The 11,527-nt window shown below is 36.9% G+C and overlaps 1 protein-coding gene across 1 annotated transcript in view; it reads left to right on the top strand.

Annotated features, from left to right (window-relative positions):
* Positions 1-1,062: 1,062 nt before the first annotated feature.
* LOC133531321 (myosin heavy chain IB-like) overlaps positions 1,063-11,527 on the top strand; it is a 19,704-nt gene continuing 9,239 nt past the window's right edge. The window contains exon 1 of the mRNA XM_061869457.1: positions 1,063-1,519. The gene's annotated coding sequence lies outside the window, so the exon portion shown is untranslated. The remainder of the gene's footprint in view (positions 1,520-11,527) is intronic.

Genomic DNA, 11,527 nt, shown 5'->3' with positions numbered 1-11,527 from the left:
TGAAATTGGAGGAAGCATTAAATACGAGTAAAATTAAAATAGGGAAAGAATTCTAATAGACCCAATGTTACAAAACCTAGAGTTTCATAATTTTAATATTGCTCAAGGTAATGCCGGAAGGTCGAGAACAGGCTGACGCAACTTGGAACAAGAAAAGTTTTGTATGGAGTTTGTTTCGCAAATCATTGCTAACGAAGAAAAAGAAAACGTCAGTGCTATTTATTCTGTCAAGTTTACATCAAGTCAACTGTCAGCCTAATTGTTTTGTTTGTTATGAAGGCTTCAATGTTTTGTTCGGGTATTTCGAGTAATTTCTTTATTATTTAGTGAAAAAATCGAAAATAGTCAACCGTGATCAGAGTAAAGAGCGAGTTTGTTACAATGCCAACGAGAAAACGGTTTACTAAGTGTGAAATATGTGGCAAGCGAGCCACTCGAGAAAATTACGAAAACAGGGATTTTATGGCAAAAATTCCCTTGGATGAAGACCGGTAAGTATTGCTTTAGATACTTTTGACCTTATTTTTGGTCAGCAGGCTACAAACACATCGAAAATTAGATATTTTATATTCTTTTTCGTTGTGAACTAGGGATGTACTATAACTATCGATAACTGATATAGTATAGTATGAGTATGAGTAACTGTAGTTTTATTTGTATATAAGTGTAAATAATTAAATTAAATATGTGAAATTTCCTGAGAACTTGCATGCAATATGACCATAATTAATTCGTCGAAGATTGATTTTTTTATCTAGTCATTATTTAATATATTAACCTAAAATGTTAGAAAATTAAACTAGGCCAGACCGGTTCTCATGATTAACAGACATATAAATGCATAAAAAGTTAGAGCATTGATAAGTATTATGATTATGAATTATTATGATTTAGGGTTGTTGATAACTGGATGCCGAAAAACATGATCTATAGATGCATATTAGCGCTAAATAATCAGTTGATCATCTCATTAGCCAACACTTGGAATATAAACTGTAAATAAAGTCATGTTTGTCCAAGGCTGTATGTTTTCAGATGCAGGCAGTGGGTCAAATTTTTTGGGAACGAAGACCAGATACCTGATAGAAAAGTTACATTTATTGAAATATGTGTAAGATCATTTTAAAAATAAAGCTTTTAATAAAAAAAACATGATTTAAAAACAGTATTAAAATAATTCGGGTCCACATTAAGCCCGACCAGATATTAGTCCACTCAAAGAACTATCCACAATAAACATACAACTTAAATGTGGACTGGATGCTAACCTGATTTCGAGTACAAAATTTGTGGACAGCCTATGTTTCAACCCTCCCCATTTTATCGATATAGATAAGAATCGCAAGCGTGTAGCACTATTTAAATCGCTTATGTTGGTACTATGGTTCTTTGACAGTTCTTTGTCGTATATTTTGGTAATGAGTTGCGAAACCAACTGATTCCACTCGCTAGTATGGAAGTCCCGTCTCTTAAAACGTAGTGATTATATGCTCTTTGGTCGAGAATATCGATCTCGAAGGTAAGAAGAAAATAGTCTGTTACTATCTTGTATACCAAATTGAAAGCAAAAACATATTTGCTATAAGTGCCAATTACATTCACATTTTATTAGGCCTGATATCAGACCCGATTTCGGGCCCGACAAATAATATTTATACGTTAGGACACGTTAGACACCAAATATCAGCACATCTTTTACAATATTCGAATGTAAAAAAGGGGTTTTAAAATTAAATTAAAAAAGGTAAATTTAACATTGAACATTGTTGGCCATTAGAGACAAAGATTTTTTTTACATTTCAAGTATTGTTGATGATGTGCTGACATGACACTGGCAATCAATAGTAAGCCATAAAAAAAAAGCGATTTTGGTTATGCGTTGTTGCTTTTTTTTTTATTTATTGAGGGTTTTTAAACAAATTTTAGGAAAAAAGCGCGGGAAACGTGAAACGCGGCGGTCTAGTTTTTTGTTTCTCGTACATTATTTTTATTGTAATATCAGGAAATCGGTAATTTGTATATAATTTTTCACATATTTTGTATATATTCTTTTATTTGTATATATAATTAGTGGATTTCTTCATAGTTGGTAAGTTTTTTCGTGTAAATTTTCTATGGGGGACGACGATCCTCCTGATCCTGGAGGTGGAAACCTCCAGGTCGGATGTAATGTGACCGTTGATTCGGCAATGGATACTGACACTTCTGTGGGTAGCAGGAGTGAACTTAAAAGAAATAAAGTACAAAAAAGATGCAAAAATTGCAATAAAAAAAGAAGGAAAAATAATGGCGGGGAATATTCGTGCGATTGCCAGGAAAACATACAAAACTCCCAAGCTCTTTCGAGTTCTAGCACGCAGCCTACCATAATCCCCTCTGACAATTTAAATATAAATATAAACAATAGCGCTATTAGCACCAAGGTTGGTAGGAACTTATTTTCAAATTCAGATGTTGCACCCTTTATGGTTCACGTCCAACTCAAACAGACTGACGCAAGCTCATCTCTGCACCCGGTATCTTTTGGGAAATTCCTCGTCAAAAAGGCCTTCAGAAACATTATTAACGGAAGTGTTAAGCGCATTGGCAGAACTCGCATAGCAATGTCATTCTCAAATTATTTAGATGCAAATTTATTTGTAACTGACCCATGTCTCGAGTTAGAGAATCTTACTGCATACATACCGTCTTTTTCTGTGACCCGTATGGGTTTGGTTCGCGGCATTCCTGCACAGTGGTCGGATGAAGAAATTTTGTCAAACATTTCCGTGCCCATTGGGTGCGGAAATGTTCTTAAAGTGCGGCGCTTAAACCATAGAGTTACGGTTAATGGTTCTGTTTCGTGGCAACCCTCTGAAACAGTTGTTTTAACTTTTGATGGCCAAGTCTTACCAAAACGGGTATTTTCGTGCTACAACTCACTGACTGTTGAATTGTATATTTTCCCCACAATTCAGTGTTATAATTGCACTAAATTCGGACACACCAAAACTAATTGCAGATCAAAACCAAAGTGTTTTAAGTGTGGTCAAATGCACTCCGGTCATACCTGTTCAGTGGAGGAAGAAGATGCCATTTGCTGCTTATGCAATGGTTTTCATTTCGCCACGAACAGGGCTTGCCCGGAGCATAAGAGACAGAAGGATATTAAAATAACTATGGCCAATAATTGTATTTCCTACGGTGAAGCTGTCAAACTACATCCTGCAGTTTCTAAATCATTCGCCGATGTCCTTCTGACACAACCACAACCACAGTTACAGTCCCAGCCAAATTTACATCACAGAGTCCATAATTCAGCCCCGAGCACAACCATGCAGTCCCATAGTTACAAAAAAACAACTTTTTTGAAGCCACGTCCAGTAAGAAAGACCATGACAGGGTATGATGTAGCAGCTCATAATGCACTAGTTAATGAGTATACCATTCCATCTCCTCCAAATGGCTGTGCACTACAGCAAGATTCTCGCAAAGAGAATACATCAGTAGCTGACGAAATTCAAGCCCTAATTAATCATTTATCTCAGCCCAATGTAAAACTACCGTCCCACGTTGCCCCCATGCTTGATGTACTTGTTACAACTATTAAAAATAATGGCCACAATTATTCAGTGGAATTGCAGAAGCATAATAAATAAAAAGCAAGATCTAATACATTTATTAAACAAATTTCAACCTTTTGTTTTTGCCCTCTCTGAGACATGGCTAAAGCCTGGAGCTCTTCTTAGAGCTACTGGATATTCATGCCTCAGAGAGGACCGTCCTGGCGGATGGGGCGGTGTAGCTCTACTCGTCAGGAATTCCATTTCATTTTCACCTTATAATCTTCCATCCCATAGCGATGATTTTTCAATTGTTGCTGCCATTGTAAATAACATCTGTATCATTTCTGTATATATACCTCATCCATCATCATCCATTTTTGATGAGCTTGAACAAATAATTTCTTCTCTCCCTAGGCCCGTGTTAATTTTAGGAGACTTTAACTCGCATCACCAGTTTTGGGGTAGTTCATCATCTAATTATAATGGAGATCGTCTCATACATATCTTAGACGAACACAACCTTTGTGTTTTAAACACTGGCTCTCCAACCCGCCGAACAGCGCCAACAGAGTCAATTAGCGCTATTGATTTATCTATTTGTTCGGTCGATCTTGCATCCTCTCTCTCTTGGCATACCTTAGATTCAACATATGGGAGTGATCACTACCCTATTATTATTACATTTCCATCTTCCATTCCTCCATCTCCAAAACCTAGCCCTAGGCTTAAGTATAATTTAAGTAATGTTGATTGGAAACTTTTCAAAAGCCGCGTAGAGGAGAAATTGTTGTGTTTGCCCACTATAGATGCTAGTAATGTAGTTAGCTGCTCAGTTGCCTTAGCCCAGACGATTACCGAAGCAGCTGATGAAATTTTCCCTGTAAAAAAACAGTGTATCAGGTAAAATACCTTCTCCTCCTTGGTGGGATGATGATTGTTCTCAAGCAATCAGAAACCGCAAGGAGGCAGAGAGAAGTTATCGTCATTCGATGACAAATGAAAATTTCGAGATATATATACAAGTTGCTCGTGAGACTAAAAAATTACTGCGCAAAAAAAAGTTCGAAGGCTGGAGACGATTTTGTTCATCTCTTAGTCCTAACGTGAAACCATCCATAGTATGGAATAATATTAAAAGATTCAGACATGCTTTCAATGAGCCATCTAGACAGACACTTCCTCCTAACCTTGCTAATCAGTTCATGGACAAATTAGCACCAGCATCAGTCCCCGAAGAACATGTTTTCCACCCTGCTGCCTTTTCATTTGACTCTTCCTATTATACTGTATTTAATGGGCCTTTTAAAATAGAAGAGTTAAAAGGTATACTAAGTAGTTTAAGAGATACTTCACCTGGGGATGATGGAGTCCCATATTCCTTTTTAGCAAATGCTAGTGATGGTATTCTCTCTTATTATCTGAATATAATAAATTTTGTCATCCAATCTGGTACAGTCCCGGATTCTTGGAGATCTCAAATAGTTATTCCTATATTAAAACCCAACAAACAAGCAAGAGATGTTTCTTCTTATCGTCCAATTGCCCTTTCTTCAGTATTTGTTAAAGTAGCAGAACATTTGATTATGAAATGAAATGATGAAATGAAATTATTTATTTTGCCAGAGACATGGTTACATAAGGTGTTGTAAGGTTTTACACAAGGTAATAAGGTACACACATCTCGCCAACATTAAGGGCATGCAAAGCAATTTCTTACGCTAATTATTTACACAACATAACAACATAACATAGGATATTATTTACATCATAAAACATATATTCCTACAGTTAACTAGGTATTACAACAATATTTACACAGAATACCTACTTTTTAGTTAGTTTAGTACCTACACAGACATTTACATTAATTTTCAAAATTATACTAAATCAAAATTACCCAGGTACTTCAAAATACATAAATTATTAAATTTCACAATTCATACTAAAATGTCATATATAAAGAGTTCAGCATATAATATAAAGGCATAAATTTTAATATCATTTAATGTAATAATTTAATAAATAAGCTAGTTTATTCTTACTGATGTACATATTGTAAATTAGGTTTATTTATAGTATCAATTTCATGTTAAAATATTCAGTTATACAATAAAAACATTTATCTACTAGCCAAGATCGAAACTTTATCAAAAATATATTATACGGCAAAACTCTTAGTTCGAGAGGAATATGGTTATAGATCTTAGCTGACATAATATAACAATTTTTCCTGAATATGGCTGTTTTAGAAATGGGCTGCTGAACTTTCAACATATCCCTTTCCCGTAACATTGGGTTTTGTACAGGCCTAGCGAATAATTCAGGATTTTGTCTAACAAACTTTGCGTGTTCATATATGAACATGGCTGTAAGTGTCAGTATGTTTAGTTTTTTAAATAATGGCTTACAAGGGTCTCGTGGACCAAATCCGCATACCGCACGAATGCACCTTTTTTGAATTAAGAAAAGCTTGTTAACGTCTGTCGAGTTGCCCCACATGATAATCCCATATCGGAGAAGTGCTGAAACATATCCGTGATAGGCCAGTAAAGCAGTTTGTTCTCCCGCTACACTTCTTAACCTTTTTAACGCAAATACAAATTTGTTAAGTTTATTACAGACGTTACTAATTTGTGGTTTCCAGTTACAAAATTTGTCAATGGTAATTCCTAAAAAGTTTACTTCATCGCAATTGGTAATATATTGCTCTTTATAGTGTACTTTCAACTGATCACCCTGATATCTATGGTTTGTAAAATGAACTAAGTTGGTTTTGTCGATATTAATTTTCAGTTTATTGCTCTCTATCCATTTACCTATATCATCAATTGCATTGTTTATTAACGTTTCGTGTGTTATAGATTCATCATCGTCTGAAATGACAACTGACAAATCATCGGCGAACATAATCATTTGATGTTTGGTAGCAAGAGGTATATCGTTGATATAAAGAATAAAGAGCAGTGGTCCCAAAACACTGCCTTGAGGTACTCCTCTTGCGTTAACTTGAAAGGTTGATCTGTATCGTACCAGTTCATTATATTCATTCAATCGTTCAATCTCTACGCACTGAATACGATTAGACAGATAGCTTTCGATCCATTTAGATGATCTACCTCTGATGCCATACTGCTCGCATTTTTTTAATAAGATAGCGTGATTAAAAACAGATTAGAATATTTTGTAGAAAAAAACCAATTACTTTCTCATAGTCAGTTTGGATTCCGAAAAGGTAGATCTACCTATGATAGTTTGGGTATATTAGTTGCAGAAATTAGATTAGCATTTTCTAGAAATGAGTCTGTAGTAGCTGCTTTTCTTGATATAAGTGCCGCTTATGATAATGTTTTAGTCTCAGTATTACAAGCAAAACTTCATAGATTAGCTGTACCAATAATGTTAAGCAATTTCATAATAAATCTTTTATCAGAAAGGTCCATTAGCCTTCTTATAGATGACAACAATAGGATTTCCCGTTTAGTTTGGAGAGGTCTTCCACAAGGTTCCGTATTAAGTCCATTGCTATATAATATCTACACATCCGATTTAGAGTCATCCTTAAATGGCACTGTCAGAATTTTGCAATATGCTGATGATTTATTATTATATTCACCAAACCTTTCTATTGAACAGGCCAGTAGATCCATTACTTGTTCTTTGGGTTTATTGAAGTTATGGTTAGATTCAAATGGTCTGGAACTCTCAGTTCCTAAAAGTGTTGTAGTTTTGTTTACTAGAAAACTGTTTCCTCCTCCAATCAATGTGCAATTTAATAACTGCTCCATTCCCATTAAAGATAAAACCAAGTTCCTAGGTGTTATTTTAGATAATAAATTAACAGGTCTTCCACATTGTGATTACATAGTTTCTAAATGTGAAAAAAATATTAATATCCTTAGGTGTGTTTCAGGAGTTTGGTGGGGTTCGCATCCTCTTTGCATAAAATTAATGTATAATGCCTTGATAAGAAGTATTCTAGATTATGGAACATTTTTGTTAGAGCCAGGATTTGTAGCAGGCTTCCAAAAATTAGATCGTATTCAATCAAAAGCCCTGAGAATGATATGCGGTGCCATGAATTCAAGCCCTATCAATGCTATGCAAGTTGAGTGTGCTGAGCCTCCACTCCATTTACGACGCCAATATCTTTGTGATAGGTTTATTTTCCGCTGCTCCCAATTTTCTAATCATCAACTCTGGGTTATCTTGTCTAACCTCCTGCTTCAAATAACTACTTCTAACTACTGGAAGCACAAGAGTCCTCCATGTTTGATTAAAAGTTTTCAAAAACTTAAATCTATTTCAGCTCCCACTGTTAGCTCTTCAACACTTCCCATTTTCCAGTATGAATATGAATCTGTAATACTTGATCCTCCAGTTCTCCTTAATATCGGCATTTCTAAGAATGATGTTGAACAAAATCAACAATTCCTGGGATTCATTGGAACAGATGGCCTAGCTGCTGATCATATATACACAGATGCTTCTAAGATGTCTGACAATGGGTGTGTTGGCATTGGTGTACTTCACACCCAGTCTAATATTTACCAAAAAATAAAGTTGCCTCCAGAGTCCTCTGTGTACAGTGGCGAGTGCTTTGGAATTCTGAAAGCAATAGAATTCATCATTATAATGCATCTTAAAAAAACTATTATTTTCTCAGATTCTCTAAGTTCACTTCAGGCAATAGCTAAATTTCCTTTCAAATCTAAATCTAATAACCCAATTATTTATCAAATCCGTAGCCAACTGTTAAAATGTCGTCTTAAAGGGTATTCGGTTTCCATTGCCTGGATCCCTGGACACAGAGGGATTAAAGGCAATGAAAGGGTGGATGACTTGGCTCGAGATGCCATTAGTTCTGGGGACATGTTTCCGTTTAGGAATGTTGCTGAAGACCTGTTGGCACTGCCTAAATTATATCTAAGAATGGAATGGACAAAATTATGGGCATCTGGTGCGGGTGCCGCTGCGTTACATTATCGTAGCATACAAACAACAATTCCTGCCAAACCTTGGTTTGCTAAAATCTCTTTGCCAAAGCCTGCAACTAGTATGTTGATTCGTATGAGATTGGGCCATGTATGTACACCGGAACACCTGAAACTACAAAATCGTGTGGCCAGTTCTGCATGTATTTGTGGAACTGATCCCGCTGATCTTAATCATATCTTTTTTTCTGGTAATTGTAACCTATATGACCGTTCTATATTATTAAGACAGCTGTCAGATTTAAAAGTTCCGTTTCCCACATCTATTACAACACTCCTGTATATTAATGATTCATCTCCATATATATTTAAATCATTGTATTCTTTTATTTCACGTCACAACATTAAACTTTAAATTATTTGAATTATTAACCTTTTCCTGATCCTTTTCCAAAATTCCGTCCTACCCGTTTTAATGTAATCCTTAATTCCGTTTCCCCGTTTTACTCGTCTGGCTGAATGCGCCAGGAGCGCGAAGCCATTAAAAAAAAAAAAAAAAAAAACAAATTTTAACAAATGCCACCCTCATAGTGGCTCTCTAACAAAACTACACCAGTCTATGCGTTGTTGTTGTGTGGTTTTATTTCATTCAAATTTCATTTGTTCGCTGCTATTAAGTAATATTAATTATAGAATTTTAACTAGTATAACTTGCTTGAGTTGCTTGTGAAGTCTCTTCGTAATATCATTCGTGCAACGGTATCATATCAGTCCAATGATTTGTTTGGTGGAATGTGTTGGATGTTGATTCTTCGGGAGACAGAGGGGCCGGGCCCGATTCTGGCCTTACACACCACGTGTCGTCAAGCTCACCATACTTATTAACCTATCGAATGAGCTAATGCTTTTACGGATACTGGAAAGCGATATGTAAATGTACTACATACCTATGAGGCCTGGATGTTAGTGAGATGACGATATGAGTTGTGCTGGTGTCCGACTTTATTACCTACATATAACATGAGTATCACATGATTATCCACCTGGTTTTATGAGCTTAATAGTCGCCTCCAAACCTCCCCTTATAGCGACCCCATTCCTCACACAAAGTTTACCTTAAGTTCATATTAGCCTCACTGGACCACTGTTCACTCTGAGTACTGATAACGTTGGTCACAATATACCAGAGACACATCATTATTCTAATAACACCATAAGAACGTTCTTGACTTGATCTAAAAGCAAATATCACTGCCGCGTCGATTTGTTCGCACACAACCTCCTTTTTCCTACTGTCGTTCTCATCTACCCTCTCAACTTCCCTCAAAAAATCCCAATAACCTAGAAGCGGTTACTTAAACGTGACTACTAACGCCATCTACTCCATGACGTTGGCAAATATTAGCTGGTTCGCAATACGTTCGCGACACTCCCGCCCAGAAAGGAAATGCTACTCTTAATTGAAATTAGATGTCTATAGGCAAACATATAAATAAATCAACAATCAGATAATAAGAGCCGTCCATTCTCGAACCGCATGGTTCACCCTTTGCGTCGTGAATCGGCACGGCCTGAGACTTTGTGCAATTTCTGATGACGTTACAGAAATGTGCTGAGACACTGCGTTTCTGAGATCGATCCAATCGTGCATCTGGTCTGAGTTGAGTTGTGAGTGATCTGTCTTGAGCTGATAAAGAACAGGATTCTGAGTCTGGTCTGAGCATTCATCAATGTTTGTGCTGAGCCAACTAATAACAGGATCCTAAGACTGATCTGAATACTGATCAATTTCCGTGCTAAACTGATTGAAAGCAGGATCCTGAAACTGGTGTGAGCGTCCATCGATGTCTGAGCTGAGCTGAGTGGGATCACGGCTGCGACCTGTCATATTTGGTCCATTACTGGTCTCTCCGTCAACCCATGACCAATGTTATTTCCTACACTCCCGCGCGTACGGTTCTAGATTGTTCCGAGCAGTCCCTAGTTGCAATTTAGGTCACGAGAAGAGACCGCGTCATGCGGCCCATGTGTCAGAGAGTGGCAATGCGATCTGATATCAAATATCGGTATTATTAAACAGTGGGAACTCCGTTCGCGATAGGTCTATCCCATCTATAACTACCATCTGTGATTCGCTCTGTCACTTTGTCACTTTGCTCTTTTGACATCGTTATTAACATAATAACCTATTTCACCACTTCAAGTGTCACAACTATTACTACAGCAGACGTAAACAACTGTAACTGTTTTGAACACTGCGACGACCGCGTGATCGAAAAGAGCATACGTTTTTATATGCAATGATAGTTACCACACAGACAAATGCGGCCGTCTTATCCGAACGGGTGTATGTAACCTAAATTCCCACTACTTCTCTTTACTGTATATTACTCGCAGTAATCTACTATGTTAAGTATTCGCTTTAAATCTATTCGCTTATCCATTAAGGCCACTGTTGACATGTCCATCTCTGGGTGCACCCACTTCATGTCCGGCAGCCCTCCCCAGCCAAGGGAGAATCACGCTATTTTTATATGTATAATCACAAATCAGAATGTAAAATAGAATCCATCTACAACTCGACCACACTCCTTTTTTTATGCTAATTGGAATTGCTTTTTGGAGTCATTCGCGATTAACAGCCGTTTTATCTATTTGAAAAACTTAAGATTTCGAAGGGTCATATACGTGGTGTCCTCAGGCTTAACGGCACGCAACACAGTAAGTCCGCTTTTCGTGGCAGCTTTCGATATGTTTACTCTTTGATTACATCCCCGTGCACATGCATCAGTCCTGCTAAGGATGGTAGAAACAGCAATACATATACTGTACATCCGAGGTACCGATCCATCTTCCTCATTCCGATCAGATCTTAAATTAAGCAGAATATCGCCAGTCTTCCGCACCACAGTGTTTTAACTGCTGTGTCCATCAAATTGACCCACTCTGTTTCTTTTATTCATGAATAATCACTTCACAACTTTAACAACCATGCGAGACATATAGATGGGTACTCAGTAGCAAATTCTCAACGTGTGCCAATTAATAAAG

The sequence above is a fragment of the Cydia pomonella genome, chromosome 25, assembly GCF_033807575.1.
Source record: "Cydia pomonella isolate Wapato2018A chromosome 25, ilCydPomo1, whole genome shotgun sequence".
NCBI classification, from domain to species: domain Eukaryota; kingdom Metazoa; phylum Arthropoda; class Insecta; order Lepidoptera; family Tortricidae; genus Cydia; species Cydia pomonella.
Note: the sequence above shows the minus strand (reverse complement) of the source record. Positions and strands in the feature narration are given on the sequence as shown.